This window comes from Equus przewalskii, chromosome 5, assembly GCF_037783145.1.
Source record: "Equus przewalskii isolate Varuska chromosome 5, EquPr2, whole genome shotgun sequence".
In the NCBI taxonomy this organism is placed as follows: Eukaryota; Metazoa; Chordata; class Mammalia; order Perissodactyla; family Equidae; genus Equus; species Equus przewalskii.
In genome coordinates this window covers 82,324,481-82,344,608 of record NC_091835.1, presented here as the reverse complement: position 1 = coordinate 82,344,608, position 20,128 = coordinate 82,324,481, and the positions used below count along the sequence as shown (strand labels likewise).

Below are 20,128 nucleotides of genomic sequence, written 5' to 3'. Positions count from 1 at the left end.
TAAAGTAATGAAGTAATTATCCTAATAAGTCAAAGAGTTTTGGAAACACAAAATATTCAGATGACAAAGATAAAAAGCTTTCCCCCTCATTGGATTTTATTATTTATTTATTATCTTCTTAAATTCCCCCAAATAGCTGCCTCAATGTCTGACTGTGAGAAGTTGAAAAACCCAAGTGTGAAGAAAGTGGTTACTTAGGCGGCAAAAGTGTTGAGAGGTAAAGCGTGATAGTTCATGATGGAACTGCAAATGTCAGCTTGCCTAAGATGCAGTGGGATATTTGTAAATTCAATGAAAACTATCCAGGGATGAAAAGTCTTTAATTCTCATCATAAAAATAACACAGTCTGAAAAATAATCACTTTCTTCCTCAGAATGTAAAATCCTAAAGGGTACAGACCAAGGTAAAATGTCTAGCATGCAGAGAATGGTCTAGAGTGAAGTAGGCTTTTCCTCAATAAGCATCTAGAAACTTGGCCAGAAAGTGTCCACTTAATTCCCTCGGCCAATTCTTCTCGTCCAGAGATAAGCTTGATCCAAACCCTGTCTCCCTCTACGCAAACCTTCTGCAATTCAGAAAATATCTTGCAATTATCACATCATAGGGCAGATTTTCCCAAGTGTACAGGTCCTGTGATGACAGAGAAGGCCAATGAAGTAATGGAGTGAATTCTGAAGCAGGGGAAAGTAGGACCTGAAGCCATTATGGTGGGGTGGTGGGGGGGAGTTCATGTAGGTACTACAGGGAATAAATAAATATTGAAAAGGACTTGCTCCCCAACATGTCATAAACTACAAGCTATGAAACAGAAGTACATTTGGAAACATTTGGATATTTGACTAAACCTTTAAGTTTTCATCTGTTTGGAGGCATGAGTTATAATCAGACAAGGGGCAAAACAGGAAGACCAGAGCTGTTGCAGTTTGCCACACATAGCTGGAATCTGGCTCCATTATCCTCTAACAATGTAACTTCCCTGACCCTCAGTTTCCTCATCTGTGAGATGGGAATAATCATAGCACGATTCTGCAGGGTTGCCAGGAGGATTAAGGACGATGTGAGTCAAGTGCTTGACGTAGTTGGTACACAAAACATAGTTGCTATCGCTCGGGTCATAACAGATAAAAACGAAATTTCAGCCCTTAAAGGATGTCAAATATATGCAATAATAATACGTATGGAACACCAGAATATTTAATAACATCGATATTTAAAAACTCACAAAGCTTTCTTAAAGGAAAAAAACAATGCCTTGCTGGCACCTTTTCGGGACTGGCGTCCTGGGCTGTGCAGGAAACATCAGCCACTGCAGGCTTCTGCTGAGACTGGGAAGCTCCACTCTGCGAGAGCTGCAAAAGTCATCGCAAAGACTGGAACACTGGTTCACGATTTACCATAGATTATACCGAACTGATGACAACAAATAGCATCAATCAAAAAACAAAACCTCAAAGAAAATGACTACAACACGGCTCAGCTGAAGAGAATGATTTTTTACCCAGTTGTGCTAGCTGTCAAACTTCCCCTGCCTGACCGACAGCACATGTATATTGAAACCTGACTGTGGAAGGGATCTTTGGGGGCTATGAAACAGCATCACCACATCTGAGCTGGAAAGCAGGCTGGTATCATGTTTGTTACCTAATGGGATCTGAACCTCACACTGAAACATCTTCACTAAACCAGCTCACATCAGAAGTAAAATGCAGATGCAAATGTGGTAGCTTGTGCAAATGTGAAACCATTGTGCCACTCTTTCCTACGGATGAATCAGTTAACTTTCTTATTTCTCCAGAAGAAAAGATAAGCATTGCTCCTTATCCAGCATCACTCACCCTAATATCCCTTTTGAATTTTAAAACTCTGTTTTAAAAGATTCTTCCTCCCTTTGTGCTCTCGCTGACCAATCCTTTCTTGTCCCTTTTCCTGGACTCTCCCCTTTAAGATGGAGCATAAGAAAACGCGTCAGAAGTAAACAGAATACCTCTATTAGGATGCCTGAAACTCTACTTGTTAATCACAAAGATTTCCAGTTAAAATAAGATTTGTTTTCTTTGAAACTCATAAAATGATACAGATAACACGACTGCCTGTCTCTAGTTCGTGATGTCAGGTTTTTTTCCATCAACAACTAGTGTGATCATTCTGACCATACTTGTCACTCCTTTGCAGGAATCAGGTTTCCGTGAACCACATCTCCATTCTTCTTAGGAGGAGTCAGTGAGCGACAGAGACTGAGGCTGCCCTGTGAAGTCTGGCACTGACAACATAGCTAAGGATGCACCAGGCAGAGCAGCCGATGGAAGTGTTTGCTTCCACACTCATTCATCCCAACGACCAGATATTTTGGGCAATTAAATGCCAGCATGTAAGAAAGATCTCTAAATCAGATTCTTCATGCAGTGTTCCTCCAATGTTTAATCAATTAGGAAAACACAGACCTCCCCACAGGCTGCAGAGCTACTGTAGATCCGTTTATAGAACCATCTTTTGTCCAAGAAAGGCCTGCAATTGGCCAGTGACTTACGCGCCACAGCAAAGGTTAGGAGATCTGCTTCTAGAAACGGCAGTGCCACACACACACTGAAACGTACAGTCACAAAAAGAAAGGAGAGGCAAGACTAAGAGGAAGCAGGGAAAAACAGACAGAGACAGAGAAGGAGAGAGAAAGCACTACACCTCGGACCACAGCAGCTTTGTGACCCCTCTGGTAATGTTACCCAGTTTTGTTTATCATGAAAAGATCCCATTAATGCCTCAGCCCCATCAAACAGCAGACCAAGTCCATGAATGGCACCTATCAGAGCCCAGGGTAAATCCAATGATTAGAGGGAATTCGCCAAAGGGCCTTTGTAGCTGAGAAAAATGCCTACTCCAGAGAGGAATGCAGAAAATTCCTGGGAGCACAGGCCCTCCTTTGTTGGCAGTCTGGCGGTATTCTGGAGCAAATAAAGGGACACAAATGGGATCTTAGATGCAATGAACATTTGAAGAAAATGTTTTTCAAAGACCTCCTTGAAACATTCCTTTTAAAAGCCCCAAAACTATTACTCCGATAAAGATGAACTACAGAACTTCTCCCCAAACCAACACTTTATGGTACTGCATAACCTTGGGGATTCTCCACAGGAACATAGTTTTCGTTAGAACCCCTTTGTGCCGCTGAGTTTCTTTCCTGGTTAAACAGTAAACCAAAGTTAAGGCTTTACAGATAAGAAAACACACACGTGTGTACACACATTCACTCACGCACCTCAAATTTACTGGCAGAATAAACGGAGATTTATCATAACATAAAGGCATCCGCAAGGAAACAGGATAGCACAGAATACTGAATTGAATGCATTAACCAAACTAGGCCAGAACAAAGCGTACAGAATATGCTGAGCTGTCACCATTATCAAAACACGCATACAGCCAACCAGAAGGAAAATCCGCTGGGCAGACCGAATAGGACGAAGAAGGGAAAGGAAGGTGTGAGGACTCCAGACATCAGTGAGCTTTGCTCTCGTTTATTTTGCGCACAAGAGCAATGTCTGTTTCCTGAAACCCCCTCCATGAAGTACATACAGCACAAGCACCAGGCCTTATGCTGTTTTTACCATTCAGCAGCCTGGGTCTACCAGAGCATACAAAAGGAATGTCAGGCCTATTAGACATCTTTTAGTGTGTTTTCCTGGAGAAAACAGCATCTTTCAGTTTTGTCTGGTGAGGAGAAGCTGCGACAACAGAAAGTGAATCAGAATGCTAAGGTACAGTGGCGTTTTAAACCTTAAGCCTCAGCCAGTTGTCAGGAAGGCATTTGGCACATCTGAATTTCTCATTTCTCTAAAGAGGTTTCCCCCCCTCTGCCTAAGGCCCAAACAATTTTAATGACTTTTCTGTACAATGTGCCCCTAAGTGTAATACCTTTCCTCATAAATCTTGTTATAGACTTATTTTATGCTCCATTTTAATGTTTGCTGGGTTGAGGGAGGAGCAGAGTAATAATCATGTAATTCTAGTTGAAGGCTTTCCTCCCCTTTCTCTTGGACTGAAATCTAATAAAATATTATTTATTTGCATCTTTGGAGAGCTATTCACTAACATTTTTCAAAACTGTAGTAAAGTGGTTGCAAAGGTGGTGTCTTTATTGCTTTGCAAATGTTGTTCCTTTTATTATTTGTTTTAAATGGCATTTTACTGGTACCAGTGGATTTACATTATGAAGCGGTATTAGGATGCTATTTGGGGTATACACAACAAGTCCAAACCTTGGGATTGTGCTTCTCACACTCCCTTCTGTTTGCCCAGGCAACCATATAAAACACTTTCCCCAGACTTCCCTTCCCAATAATTGAGCGTACATAATTGTGGGGTTATTGCATCACTGTTTATGACCAGCCTTGCCCTTTCTGAGAGCTACTCCAATAAGTCTCTACCTTGGGGTGTACTCCCATAAAGTGTATACATCTGTGCTCCAAAATGGAGAGGTCAATTTTACTTTTGCATCATTAAATAAATAGTTTTGCAAACACTAATGAATACAATACTTTCTCAACATACATGATGGTTTGAAAAACAATTGGCATACTTTCCTGATGCATTTTGCAAATTTCCTCTGTGTCTGGACTGAAAAAGCTGTAGTATTAGAGTTCTTATGGATAAAATGCTTACTTTTGCCAATGTGAAAAAAAAAACCCCATTGGAAAGAAATGTCCAGAGCAGAAATAAATTTAAGCACAAGACAAAGTAAGTGCTCTCAGCTACCCCGATTCAGGGTTCCCTATAAATGGAGTGTACCTCTCCACCACTGCAGAGTGCTCTGAAATCTTGCCAAATGCATAAATCCTGGAAACATCTTCTAAAAGATAAGAATGAGCTTGGAAAATAGATCATCAAAGAAATATGCAGTGCCTATAAAACAAACCACACACATACACACACAATTTTCATTTACCAGATCCTCTTTCACAAATCTAGCAGATGGTAGAGTTTTAAAACTGAGTTCTTCAAACTGCAATCTGATTTTCTATTTAAACCAGAATCCTCAGCATGTTAAAAAAAATATGCAGTGGATATAATACAAACACCAGAGGCACATAACCCTGCTCATGTTAAGTTGGCCAATAGAAGAGAAGAAAAATTAATAAGAGATATGAATTCAAAACCATAACAGTAATTGTTGGGTATATAATTTTTCACTCCTCTATATCATTTCTCTATAGTACTACAATCTCAAAAAAAAAAAGCAAATTAAAAAATACCATCACAAACATTCTCCTTCAGCTAGTGACATTTTTGGGTGCTCTGAGCAAAAACAAACATGATGATAAGGAACAGCTTATCCTGTGCAGACTGGACTCTAACTAGAGCTGGAAAGTCAGACATCAGTCTTGCTTTTGCTCCTCCTGGAAGTCTCAAACCATTCCAATATTTTTCCCTTTTGATCCCTATCCCCCAAAACTGGACCAATTAAACTTTTTGTCACTTCGTTGCTTAATTCTTGGAACTACAGCTCTGATTTAGCTCTTTGTCACTAGTCACTCTCAGGCCAGCTGTAAACCATGAAGGTGGGGTCAAATAGAAGAGGGTTCTAAGCAGCCAGTTCTGGAACCCTACACTGTTCACATACGGATGAACATCTTGAATAAGGAGGTGGTTGCAAAAACAAGTTTTGTTCGGCATCCATTTACAAATACCAAAATGCAAAACCTCTAAGTGGACTCAACGCTACCTTTTTTTTTTTTTTTTTTTTTCACATTTTAAACTTGCGCTCTCTGGAAGAAAAACAAATCATGTTAAAGATATAAAAACTGTAACCAAAGACGTGATTTGTTCTTTTCGAGTGGATCTGTTTGGCCTGTATTCAGACAATGCTGAATTCTGGAGTGCCCTGTTGTGGCAGATCTGGTGGTGAGGCTGAGTGCCTCAGTTCTTAGCTGTGACCACACCGACAGGGAGACACAGCAGACGTTGCAATGAACAAACGGGTCTTGCAGTGGCCCTTAAAGGTCCTCCTGTACTAACAGCAATTAGAGAGCCGAGCTGTAATTTCACCCCTCCTTCACGCCGGACCTTGTCTCCACTTCTACAGGAAATGGGGGCTGAGTTAGTGGGGCATGACTCTAATAGGAATCTGTGACTGTGGAGCAGTGCAACCATCAGTATAAATCTGTCATAGACACACTCGCAGAGGAAGAAGGACTTCCATACACTGCAGCCTTTACACTTTTTGATGCAGATACAGATTTATGGCACATGGGAAGCAGAGAGCCTTTGAGCCAAAGGGGCCCTGTGAATCAAGGCCATTTTGTAGGTTTCCGCCGCTCCAAAGAGCTATACATTTATAATTGTGCTTCAAGTCAGCCTCCTTCCAGCCCCAGGAGGCAGCACCATTTGCTTGAAATAAAACTGAGGACTTTTCCCAACAGCTGGTCAGCTCGAGTTTTAAGTTTTAACAACAGGATGAATGGATCGAGGACGGGTGAAGGGATCAAAAAGCATTATGCCAGACTTCCAGAGACCCTTCCCCAACGACCCCGTTCCCATGTACCGGCGTCATTCAGAGATGATGAACTCCGCTTTGAGGAGTCCCCTTGCATTGTTCACTCAACACAGATGACTCTTTCACCAAGATCCTTACAAACAATCCAATTGAGACCTTGAGGAAATGTCTAAAAAAGTTCCAGACAAGAAAAGAAAAAAGGAGTCAGCTAGAAGTAAACTAAAAGGCAGGCCAGAGTTGGTGTTAATTAATTAAAAACACAATTTCAAAGCATCTCTAATAGAAGGCTTCCTCCATGCAGCCAGTGTCTGATTCAGGGAGTGACTGAAGTAACAAAATCACAGTTGGGACGACTCTCGTGGTGCTGGCAGGCCAAGTTCAATATTTTCCCTATGAGGCATGCCTGTACTATAAAAAGAATGTGATGTTTGAAAATGAGTGTCTCTGCTCTCTGTGTGCTGGCATTAAAAGCCTTTCCTAGCCCTCCTGCTACATTTCGAGAGTACAGTATGAATCACAATCATGTGGCGAGCACCTCTTTGCCAAATTCTTTCATGCTGCTACCACGGTGCATTCCCTCTCAGGCTTCTGCCAGCAGCCTCTGTCCCCCAGCCAAGATCATCAGCGTGAGCGTCGGTGGAGGGGCAGAGCACTGCGCTCCACATTCACCAACGAGGAGGCAAGCAGGCACGTTATTGTAAAAACCATAATCGCTGAATTGACCGAGTGCACAGGAGGGGGCAGGAGTCAGCCGAGGGATGAAGCAAAGAGGCTGGAGAGAAAGGACGAGGCACACAAAAGGGAGTGACATTTTTGGAGTGTAGCCTCTGAGTCAGTCAGGCATGGGGTTGGGCTCTTTAAATTCTCGCTCTCATGTAATCCTCCTGAGAAATGACCACCGATACTATGCGTGAGGAAGGAGAGGCCCACAGGTATTAGGGAAGGGGCTTGCTGCGTCCCAGAGCAACGGGCGGCCCAGCTTAGACTGGAACCCAACCTTGTGTCCCTGTCTGCACTTCTGATTCCGCATCTCAGACTTGGAGATGCCAGAAACTGCTCCTCCGTCGTCTTGATCTTTTTAATATTTAAGCTACTCTCACAACTCCCACTGTCCTCTAAATGCACATAATGCCATTCTCAACCATACATGTTTATTAAAATATCTGTCAGCCAGATTAACAACCGTAGGACCCATCTTCAACAGCCATGACCACAGAACCCACCTCAAGCCTAACAGTCATCCCCAAATGCTTCTCCAGCGTCACAAAGGGAAGTGGGAGGGTGTATGGAGGAAAATATTATTCCAGTTCAACATCATGAATCACTACTGATGGAACCACTCAGAGTTTATCCCCTACTTACATCTGCATTTCCTTTGTGTTCATTTATTGCTGTGATTAACTACAGATTAATCGACTTGCCAGTTTTCTGGCCAAGTCTTGAGGAAGCCTAACACCATTTGGCCCCTAAGAGGCAGAAACGGATCACGAAACCAGGAGGCTCTCGGGAGTTAACAAAGCTTGTTTATCCCAGTGTTCTAAGTGGTCTGTTAGGTGCAAGGGTTTGGAATCAAAAACAGTGCTGGAGGGAGCTGAGTCACAATGCTTCCTTCACATGAAAAAGACAACCTGTTCCAACGGCTGGGAAGAGGAAGAGATGGAAGAGAAGGAGAGAAGGGCTCAATTCACATGCAAGAGTGTACAGAGATGCAGTAAAGTGGAGCTCTCAATCTCAGCCCAATTCAAGGACTTAGCCCTTCATGGAGTTCCAGTCTACCCGAAAGCAGAGTAGGGGCAGGGGTTGGGGATGTGGATTTTTGTGGCACATGTAGCCAGCTTGAGTCAGTAGCGTAATATGGCTGCCAAAAAAAAAAAAGATTTACATCTTAGGCAGTATTATAGAAATATAATATTTAGAATAATACTAGGTGGTGCTCTCACTCTGCATTGATCAAATCAAAAGAATCTACTTATTAACGAAAGAATGGGATTCAAAAAGGATTCAAAACCAAGATCTATTACTTTCTTCAGTCTGTCATTCATTTAACAGGCATAATTTGTACAACTCTTATGTCTCAGGCACTGTTAAAGGCTGGACAGACAAGATACACAACACAAGGTCTCTGCCCTATTGGAGCTGAATACAGTGAAACACTAAGATGTTTTAAGTGCTACACTTAAATAGTGGCTTGTACTTGGTAACTACAAACTTTACAGCATAATAATTTTCAAGATTTGGGCAACCCTCACCTTGCTTAGTGTTTCTGCTGATAAATTAGTCCACAGGAATCTGTAAGATTCTTTGCTACTTAACTACTCTATGAGTTGGTGATGTTGCCGTACGGATCCATATTTGTAGCAATTATGGAAGAAATAAAGTGGGTAAGCAGTTGTGGGAAGACAGTCTGGATATTCTTTAGTGAAGAAAACAGAAGAAGTTTGCAGACTGATGCGCCATATAAGTGGGGTTAGGGTGTAGAAAGAAACAGGTAGTCAGACAGGACAGCTTTGAAGCCGACCTGCCTTGCCTGGCTCTATCACTTACTTACTAGCTGCTGAATTCCCCAGAAGATTATTTTACCAATCCATGCCTTGGTTTCTTCATCAGTAAACTCGGGATGATGATAGTACTACCTCACTGAGTTACTGTGAGAAAGAAATGAGGTAATCCTCACAACGGCCCTGATATGTACTTTCCCATGACCTAACCCACTTTCAAACTAAGATTTGTCAACAACTACCCACCTCCCTCTTTAAAGTCATACCCCGATCCATTCACCATTCTGCAACACTAGAATATTCCGTCCTACACCTTGCGGGCCTCTTGTACTGGGTTTCAGTTGGCATTCCAGGAATGGAAACCCTCTAGAGTGCTCATCTGTTTTTGTCTGTGTGTATATAGTTATTTACCATATATTTACTGTAACAGGTTGTCTGGACATCTACAGTGCATCTGAGCTCTCGGTTCAGCGCTGAGATCATTTTTCTGGGAAAGAGAAGGAACAAAGGCCAGATAACACTGGCAGTTCATGGCACGCTGAGGATTGTTTCATTTGTAGAAAAAAAGCCCTTTTTATTTCCTGGAACTTGAGGAAAAAAATGGTGATACTATATTAATTACAACAATAAGTCTTATCAAAGCCCAGATGAAAGAAGTCTTAAGTAGCTAGTTGGATACTAGAGTTGATGTAATGAGAATAATATAAAAGTTTAGGAGGTTAAAATAGGCCCAATTAATATTTTTTTTTGTTTTTCTTAAAGATTGGCACCTGAGCTAACAACTGTTGCCAATCTTTTTTCTTTCTGTTTTATCTCTTCAAACGCCCCTGTACATAGTTGTATATCTTAGTTGCAGGCCCTTCTAGTTGTGGGATGTGGGACGCCACCTCAACGTGGCCTGACGAGTGGTGCCATGTCCGCACCCGGGATCCGAACCCTGGGCCGACGCAACGGAGTGCGCGAACTTAACCACTCGGCCACGGAGCCGACCCCTCCAATTAATATTTATTTTAAGAAATGTTTAATACCTTAATATTTTGGTGTAGATAGGAGTAGGGTGACAGTAAAATTCAAAAATATAATAAAACAAGACATCAACAGTCTAGTCCTTCTTAAGTATAAGCTGAACAGGAGCGCACCTCTAAAAGGGGATGGTGGTCCCCGGGTCCATGAGTCATCTTTGTTACAAATGTCATGTGAGACAGTCTGATCAAAATGCCTAGTGTGGGGCCAGCCTGGTGGCGGAGCGGTTAAGTGCGCACCTTCTGCTTCTCGGCGGCCCGGGGTTCGCCGGTTCGGATCCCGGGTGTGGACATGGCACCGCTTGGCACGCCATACTGTGGTAGGCGTCCCACGTATAAAATAGAGGAAGATGGGCACGATGTTAGCTCAGGGCCAGGCTTCCTCAGCAAAAAAGAGGAGGACTGGCAGTAGTTAGCTCAGGGCTAATCTTGCTCAAAAAAAAAAAAAAAAAAGCCTAGTGCGCTGCAGGCACTCTATACACATTGCTGAATGAACCAGTGAGTTAAAGGCACAAACAGAGTTTTATTCAAGTTTCTTTTTAAGAAAATATCTGTGCCTCCCTAATTCACAAACTACATCCTATGCTCCTAAACTGCTACAGAAAAGGGCATTAACCACCTCAGAAAAACCAACTGCTTTTTCTCGTAGTCTTTGTGATGGTGTGTGTGTATGTCTCTGTGTGTGTGTGTTGTGTGTGTGTAAGTGAGAAAGATCAAGAGGAAGCTCTAAAACCTAATGGGTGACCCAAAAGACACAATACTTTTCGGTCAAACCCAAAGACGACATGATGGCATGACTAGAACGATAAACTCAAAAGCTGTTTTTTTAAAAAAAAAGCTTGTCTATGGCAGGCTATACTGACTACAGACATCTTCCTATTGAAGTCCTAGTCATCAAATTCCAAGGAATCTTTACTGTTTAATTATTTTAATTATAAAAGTAAAGATCTGACTACTGTTCTCTAAGACTTTTAGAATTTCACAGGTTCTAAGTTTAAAATATTTTTCTTAATATTCTTCCACATGGTGATTAGCCGGAAGGCCAACTTTAAAAGCATAGTCAAGATAAGATTTTCATTGCTTTCATCGAACTGGCTTTAAAGCAAGTCATCAAACTTCCGTCTTTGAAATTCCCCACTAAAATAACATTGATTGCACAGGGGGCCATTTGTGTAATGAGCTCTTTATAGAAAAGGCATCACTTAAATTGCCAAATAAATAGAGTGAGGTAATTGGCCTTCTACGATTCTGGGCCGTGAGGAACATGCATTACTTTCTAAATGAGCTCAAAGTCATTAAAAATCCCAAGCATTTCATAATCCAACCTATAGTTCAAGGGAGTCTGGCTTACTTATTAAGGGGCACTGGAGGAAGGCAATGAGTAACACAGGAAATGAGGAATTCAATGGACTGTGCCTTCAACTAGCAAGAGTGTGTTCAAGATAAGGCAGCAAGGGAAAGTGACCACTGCCAGCTGGCTTGTTAGTTGGCAAACTGAGAAGTTTTGTCTGGAAATGTCTCTCGAATTCAGTGGCATGCCTGGTTGGATTAACGCCTCTTCCCCAAACACTTCCGTGTTGTCTTTTAGTCAATGTCCGTCTCAGTGATTCCCTGCAAGAATGATGGATCAAGATGCAGCTCCCTCACCAGGAGGAGGAGACAGGGACCAAGGATGCTAGTCTTTATCCCTAAGTGAAATGGCAGCTTGGAAGCGGTTTGCGAACAGTCCAGTTTAAATTCGCCCAGCAGGCTTACATCTTAACACTGGGCACTCTTTTTAGTCAATGAACATTTTTAAAGAACGGCAACAAGAAAGCAACAAAGATATATACGTGAGCCAAGCTGAAAAAGTCAAAACTTTTAACCTAGTAATTTGCTTTTTTTTTTTTTAAAAAAAAGACATTTTCATGGCACAGATACCAAATTTAAAATAATTTTGAAAATGTGACTCTCAAATTATAGTCATTAGTTATAAACATCTTTTTATATTATTGTTGTGGTTAATATTATTTGAACCAAGAAACATGGGAGAAGTGGCCTGTCTTGAAATTAATTTTTAAAAAGGAAACTAGTTTGAGCTATTTAGAGCACACTGTAAGGTGCAGGAGTGCAAATCAGTTGCCTCAAAGCAAATGGTTTTCTAGCATGTTATTTATTCCCCGGGATTGCACACATTCCAGATGACATCACCAGGGCGCTAGTGCACAAGAAAATAAGCATATGAGACACACATTGGCTCATGTGGCAAATCACCGGGTTTGCCACATGGAAAAGAACAAAAACGGGGAGGGAAAACATTTTGTTTTCAATCTGCAAGGATATTAATAAAACTCAAACCCAGCAATCTGTGGCTACATTTCCCAGGAAGAAGGGTCTCTTCTCGCCAAAAGAACAGAACAACAAACTTCTGTATCTGAGAAATGCGTATCTCGTGGTGTCATTTTAAAACCCGCTACTCAGCACGACTAGGGCTGCGAGCATGTTTCTCTGAAACTTGGACACCAAGGAAGAAACTGAGGACAAATTCTACCTAAAATAATCTGCAGTTCAGAGTAAATCAATTCAATGAGTGGAACCAGACCCATTCTATGTCACAGCTTAAAATCAGAAGTTTCTCTAGATAAAATTCTAAGGAAAAAATAAACAGTGAGTCACCACTTACCGTAGCACTAAAGAGAGGATGAAGTAGAAGAATATGAAAATTTCTTAAAAGAGAAGACTTTTTATGCAAATGGAACCACAGACACCAGGGAGAAATGAAAAAAGCAAACTTTACGACGTTGAATATCAATTAAAAATAGAATCAGCTAAAAGGCTTATTATGATTTAAAACTTATTGGACACAATTGTAAGAAGATTCCAGTTTGGAAATGGTCAGTGATTAACACCATCAGTTAACACTTACATAGCACTTACAAGTGCCAGGCACAATTTGAAGGGCTTCACCTAATTAACTCACTGAATGCTCTCAACAACCCATAATAATACAATGATGACCCCATTATAATCTCCATTCTGTAGCTGAGCCAACTAAGGCCCAGAGAGATTCTGAAACTTGTCCAAGGTCACACAGGTAGTGATTCTCAGCACATATTAATCTAGATGACGCTAACTAACAAAATTTCAAAGATACCAATAAATATTGAGAATTTAGAAGCATAATTACATTAGGACATAAAAAACTTGATAGATTCACAGAGTAAAGAATTAATGCTGACCTATTCAGACTGCTTACCTTCAGGAGACAGATTATATGAACAAAAGCACAACCTTCCTTAGAAATAAAGGCCAGCACAAATAAAGTTTACATTTTGCCCTTGACAGCACAAGGAGATACACTTCTGCATTAATATTGATCAGTCACTATCAACTGAGCACCCCCAATTTGGTAAAAATGTTAATTCTTCCCAAGGGCCATGGGCGTGCACAGACATCAAAACATCACGTGAAACTATTTTTCCCAGTTTTTAATCCCTTCCTGAAATGTCTAATTTAAACGGTAATACATACAAAAAAGATAACTGGTTCCTTAATCGGTTAGAATTTATTTGGAAAGCAACATTGCTTATTATAAACTGTGCCTCTTTATGGAAACATTTAGAATTTTGAAAGAAGTAGCCTTGGCAACGACGTAGTCCAGTCTTTAATTTATAGGAGACAACAGTGACCCACGGAGATTATATTCAGGTTGGGATTAATATTAAGAGGGAGCAGGACACAGCCGGTGGCTGACGGCACAAGAGCCCTTATAAGCTGAGTGACCTGGGGCAAGTAATTTAACATCTCTAAGCCTCACCTTCCTCATCACTAAAGGGGGAAATACTTCACGGGGTTGCTGTAGAAATTAAGTGAGAGGGCAAACACAGAGTAGTTTGCACAATACCTGACATCCAGTAAGAGCTCAATAATCGGTCATTGTTGTTGTGTGATCATTTTTAGTAAGTGATTCATGACCAGTTGGTGTCAGAACCGGACGTCAATCACTTTTGGAATAAATGTTATTATAAGCTGGTTCCTTATCGCTTCCATGTACCTGGGCCTAACGAGGAGATAATCATACATCGCTAGAGTTTTCCCCAAACGTGGTGCTATTCACCGTCTCCTTTCTTCTTTTATCCCTAGAACAATCCTCCAGCCTTTTAGGAAGTGTTCTCCATCAGAATATAACTTCGAAGTTGAACACTTTAAACTGTCGGTCAGGAAGGCTCAGGATGCGCCTTCACAAGCGGGTAAACACAGGTTCAGGAAGTGGGGACCGCCACGCTTCCGCGGCTCACGTGACCCGCTTCCTCCTCATCCAACTTGGGCTCTTCCTGGAGGCGCAGGAGAGCCCGCCGTTTAATTAAACACGACAATAACGTCAGAACTGCACAGATCGTATACTCAACCTGATCTGCCTTCAGCTGTGCTGATCCCTCGTGAAAAGCAGCCGTGATGGCTGACAGATCAGGTGTTTGCGATCTCTCTCCCCTGCTCTGCGTGCATCTCAAGTCCTCGTTCAAGTAAGATGAGCGATCATTGACGGAGGGCTTCCTACGCGCCACGCATCGTGCCACCAGCTGTGTTTACACTTTGTCCTGTCATTCTCACAACCACTCTCCGAGGGAGGGAGGTATTCTTCTCACCCCATTTTACAGATGAGATCACTGAGGCTGGGGAGAGTAAGTTGTCCAGGGTTACATCACTAGCAGCAGAGCTCCTAAAATCAGACAGCAGTGTGGACGGGCGCTCAGGAGACCCGGCTTGGCCACTGCCCAGAGTTGTCACATCCTCTCTCTGGGCCTCAGTTTCCCCCCTCTGGGAGGCCGCAGCCCGGCTCGCAGCTCGGGTCCCGCCTGCCCTTCCATCCTGCGGGCTGCTGCCGGCTGCCGTGGGCGGGCGTCTTTGTTTCCACGCTCAGCTGCTCTGGCCGGGCCTCCCGGCCCTGCCCTGTTTTGTTTTTGCTGCTGGACCCACTACAGACGCGCTCCTGGCAGCGCAGCCCGGAGCCGGCCGAGGCTTCCTCTTTCGTTGGTTCCTGGCCGCTGCAGTACGAACAGAAAAGGTGAGCGGGGCCAACTGGCAGAAGCCGCAGAAATAGCAGCGCATGATTCTCACATGAGCAGCGAGAGGTCGGCACGCAGGACCCCGCCGTCTGCCGAGCTTTTCATTGACTAAGGTTGCTTTTGGCACGCACAGGCACCAGGGGTTTCCACGCTCACTTCCCTCCGATCAGAGTAGACAGCTTTGGTGACAGACAGCTCGGAGGGAACGCTCCGCAGTCCCATGCCAGCCACTGACCGTCCAGGGACAGGAAATGGAGACGTTCCACTGCAAGAGCCGCCTAGGAGCCCCGCAGTCTGAATCTCTCAACGCCGTCTGCAGCACGGGACCTCCTGGGGGACCGACTGAGGGCTCAGGCCACCTCTGAGCACACGGGAAAAGGTGTGCAGTTCAAGGATGTGTCAGCAGCAGCGACCCAGCCGTCCCAGCACAGGCGGCAAAGGCGGTTCCCGGATTAGCCGGCTTCCTTCTGCAGCAGGCTGTTCCTCATTAGCAGCTGCGGGAGGGAGGGCGTGTGCGCTGCAGGGCTGCGGGGTGCGGGGCGCGGGGCTGCGGGGAGCGGGGCGCCGGCTCTCTCCGCGAGGGGGATCCTCTCCCGCTCCCTGTCTTCTCCTCTCTCTCTGGGTCTGGGACGATCCTCAGGCCAGGGCGGTTCGGTCATAACTGGATCTTTCCACTACTTAGTAGCACACAAGAGGATTTGTTGGAGTGGTTTTTTGTTTTGTTTCGTTTCGCTACTATTAAGCAAGATTGCTTCATAATCCTTTAAGTGTTTTTTAGCCAAGTTTTATTTACATATCCTGGCCAGCAAGCACGTGATTAAGCCAAGGATGTCACGGAGGGAAGGCAGATGCTGTATCCGAAAAAACCCTGATGCTGTTCCACTGAGGAGACACAAACAGCCGAGCTCTCAAAAGGACAGCTGTCTCTTGGGCCAACATGACATGACACTAGGAGACGCTGGAGACCCTCAGAGACCAGAAGAGCCAGCCGCTGAGGTAGGGCGCCCACGCAAGTAGCTGCTTCTGTCTCCTCCGCTTTCTTCACTCTCCCCACTGGGGGGCCACGCTTTAGGACAGCCACATGCCCACAGCAGCTGACACGTGTGAGTGGTGGTAAGCTGTCTGTCAATTCCCTGTTCCACAGAGATACACTTAAAATGTGTGCCTTCCTACAATTTACATGCCAGCCAGAAAACGAGCTGCGTTGGCATCCACAGAAAGGAAATGTGGAGCCTTTCCCTAAAGGCACCCTTTCAGTCGGTATTGATTGAGCGGTTTTATGTGATAGACTCATGCTAACCATATCTAGGAGCTTTTCATGTCTTTTACCCCAGGATAAGGATATGTTGCACCAGTTACGATTATTCCCATTTCTCAAAAATATATCTAATGATCTATCAGAAACTGAAATGGATCCTAACTTAACTGTGAACTTAAAAAAAAAAAAAGTAGAAGAAACCTGAAACTCAAGAGCTAGACTCTTGAAATAAAGATCTGTTCACAATGAGAAATCTTCAAACATTAGCGTAAGCATTGCCCAGGAGATCTCTGTGAGGTCTTGACTATATCCAGTCCGATCCAGGCAAAACACACCACAACACAAGCAGAAACCTCTATTTCTCGCTTCTATCCCTCCACACTGCCCACCTATGCAACTTTAAGCAGGTCAGTTATCTTCTCTGAGTACACACTTCACTATCTTTAATAAGAAGGGGCTGCGTTAGGGGTTTCTAATTTCCCATCTAGTTCTAAAATGAAATATTTGTTTAATGAAAGAATCTATGAACGTTGTGAATGGCAGTTTTTATTTTAATCCTTAAATACGAAGGGCAATACATGCTGGAGAGCAGAAAAATATCTCATTGCCATACCCCTAAGAGAGATATTTTTGCAAAATTTTCCTTGCTCTTCTTGGGAAAATAATAGCATGCCATCAGGCTCTGTGAGCGAGGCGATACGGTGATACAGGATGGGGGACAGTGGCTTTATTTATTTGCTTTGAACTGAAATGCTTTGAAAGTGCTAGGATTTTCCCCATGGAAAATCTTTTCCCTCTAATATGATCCCAGTGATGGAGAGTTAGTGTCAAAGGTTTGTGAATGGATTTCAGAATGTGCAAGTGGCACCTCCCATCGTTAGCTGTCTACATTTTTTTATAACCACTTGCATACTTTTGGTCAACCACTGTAAAATAAACAGTCCTTCCCAAATGTTTTTGTTTTCTTTGACAGCACAGCAATAATTCACTTGGAATGCTGTAGCATAGAATAGCACTTTAATGCTGTTGTAAGGCTAGTTTTTTATGATTTCTATTCATCAAGTTGTTTTTAAGTTAAAAGATGTCAGACTGGAAAGAACATAAAACACTTTAAAGACATGTTACACTCATATTTTCTCTCCTGATCCCTTCAATATATATATGTATAATATATGCATAACCACACATGTACATGTGCATAAATATATATAGGTATGCACACTCAATATGTATTTTAAAACAATACTCACCTAAAGTCTTGGCTATTTTTGTTTGTGTACTTATACTTTTGTTTCATACTTGAGAAGCAGAACATCTAAATTAAGGTATAGTTTCGTATTCATGCAAATGAAGATGTAAATTAATATTTATTCCTGCCCAGAAAAGTTTTAGAAAAAATGTCCTAACACACTCACGACTTACTTGGTAAATACTCTTGATCCCTTTTCTCCAGTCATGCACATACTAAAGAATAAATTTAGGAAAAATATATAAAGTTAGGTCAAAAGAGCTTTATTTTCTCTCCTTTTGGGGGTGGGGGACTATTATCTCAGGTGTATAGAATAGAATAAAATATATATCTATGTGTCAAAAATGGAAGGGTGAACACTGACTCGGGAAACTGCACAGTCTCTGTGCATCAGTGCACAGGATAACTTTATATAGGACAACAGTGGGGGTGAGAAACTGGGTTTGGGCGGTGTTCCATTTCCATCTTAGCCCTCCTCCTCTCCAAGGACCCCGTCTCTAGTCTGCCCAGCACCGCCCTTCCGCTGTGATCCCTGACAAGCATGAAGAAGCCTTGTGTTGAGTCAAGTTTCAGAGGCCGGGAGTTTATCAGCTGAGCCATCTCACCTGCATTCCTAGCAAGTGACTGGAGCCCTGGACGCCCGGCCTAGCTTTGGGCTTCTCCAGCAGAGAGCAGTGAAACACTGTCAATAAACTTAATTCTGGAAACCACAGTAGCTTCCAAGCTAAGAAAAAGGCAAAGGCAGAACTGGCAGGCTCCTCAGAGTTGCAAAGAAGTTGGGGAAACTGGCCTTGTGATTTTAACAACGGGACAGTCGTTAGAAGTTTGATGCCGATATTGACAGCTTGCATATATTTAGACATTTAAATGTTAGCCAAAATAGCACTTCACAGCAAGATAGAAGACACACACACAAAAGCGTATGCCTTCCGAACCTAGTTTCTTATTTTAATCATGCAATGACTGTATTATTATACATTTATTAGGTCACTTTCATTTGCATTTAGCATTATCACAACGCCAACTCTTGAATTCCATTCTCTGGCCACCTACCTTGCCAGTTCTTCAAGCATCGCTTGTTCGCTTGTTCACAGCATAGTAACTGCTTGGTGAACCCAGTGCAAGCGCTAGTTGATACATATGCATGCTACAGGAAACGTGGCTGCAGAGAGCCATTTTAAGAAGCTTGAAAACTGCACTCTATGGCTGCAGTTCAAAATGAGGTTCGTAGTGGGGATGTGTGAACGGTGCTTCCAGGTAAAGTGATTTATGACACTCCACGTGACCTTGTTAACAATAGAACATGAAAATGCAAAAACTCCCCAGACACCCAGCCCTTGGCTGGGGTGTGAATGGGCTCTTCTCTTTCCAATCAACAAAACTGATGACAGAATATCAGTGAATGGAATATGTTTGTGCTAAGCTGCTCTCAAAGAAAACATATATTTTCACAAAGGAAGTATGAGCATTAACAATCCCATGATGTGGTACATATGATCTGACCTGTTACTTTTCTTGGATGAAAAGGAGTTTAATCCTTTATTTTTTTTTTTGGAAGCAAAGATATCAGAGAGATTCTGAAGAGATCTAAAAAGAAACAGGCGGATCATTCATTTGCTCAGTTGAAGTGGGAGATGATACTCTATGTATACATGACGCAAACTTTTAACTAGTGGTTGGACGAGCTCCCATTCTGAAGCTTTTTGCTTTCTTCAAGTGCTGGGCTCAGATGCCAGCCTCTGTGTGCAGGCTGCCAAGACACGAAGTGAGGCATGGGGCACTACACATCAAAGAGGAGAGGTCAGCGTGGCACCGTGCCCGAAAAGCACGCTGTACAAGGAATGAACTGCGAAGAGAGCGGCTCACATCAAAAGTCGCGGCGTGTTTTACATTCCCTCAGTGACCAGGGTCACTCTACCTTCCACTGGAATCTCCTCTCAGCCATTCTATCTCCCACTTCTTCATTAGTCCTCCCCAAGCCCCTTGCCACAGTCCCATCCCTGCAAAAAGAAACGCCTCGCGACCAGAAAACCACTTCCATACAGCACATAAAGCTGCAGCCCGCACCCCTAATGGCCGGGCTTCCCCGGACGCAAGAATGTGGCAGATTCAAAGGCTGCATTGCTTGGGAAAGTACAGCCCCGCTGCTCCATGTGGACATTCCACCCCCTCGTCCTTTCCCAAGGACTCAGGGAGAAAACCTTTTTTTTTTTTTTTCTTGTTTTTGTTCTTATCAGTTCAAACAAGAACAATGAATTCCTCAAGTCTGCAAGAATGTGACAAGGTGTCAACAAAGCCAACCAGGAAGGTGATGTATGCTCCCATAAATCACTTCACAAACCAGAGTTGCAAAGAATGAGCCCTACAACCCAGGAGCCAGAGTGCCAGCTCCCTGCACCCTCCAACATGTGCACCCCCCACCCACCCTCCTCCAGCACCCTCTCTGGAGTGCACCTGTCCACCCCTGCTCCAACAAACTGGCCTGCTCAAGGGTTAAGTTCTTCTCCTTCTGTGGCAAATACTTCTCGTACATGGTGGAGCATTGTATAATTTAATGTGCTTTGGGGA

At 43.1% G+C, this 20,128-nt stretch overlaps 1 protein-coding gene and 1 long non-coding RNA gene across 3 annotated transcripts in view; one reads left to right on the top strand and one right to left on the bottom strand.

Annotated features, from left to right (window-relative positions):
• Positions 1 to 20,128, bottom strand: part of HMGA2 (high mobility group AT-hook 2) — a 129,032-nt gene that overhangs the window by 60,729 nt on the left and 48,175 nt on the right. The gene's annotated exons all lie outside the window — the stretch shown is intronic.
• The window catches only part of LOC139083415 (uncharacterized), a 112,519-nt gene continuing 108,244 nt past the window's right edge, over positions 15,854 to 20,128 (top strand). The window contains exon 1 of the long non-coding RNA XR_011540119.1: positions 15,854 to 16,049. This is a non-coding gene — a long non-coding RNA (uncharacterized lncRNA). The remainder of the gene's footprint in view (positions 16,050 to 20,128) is intronic.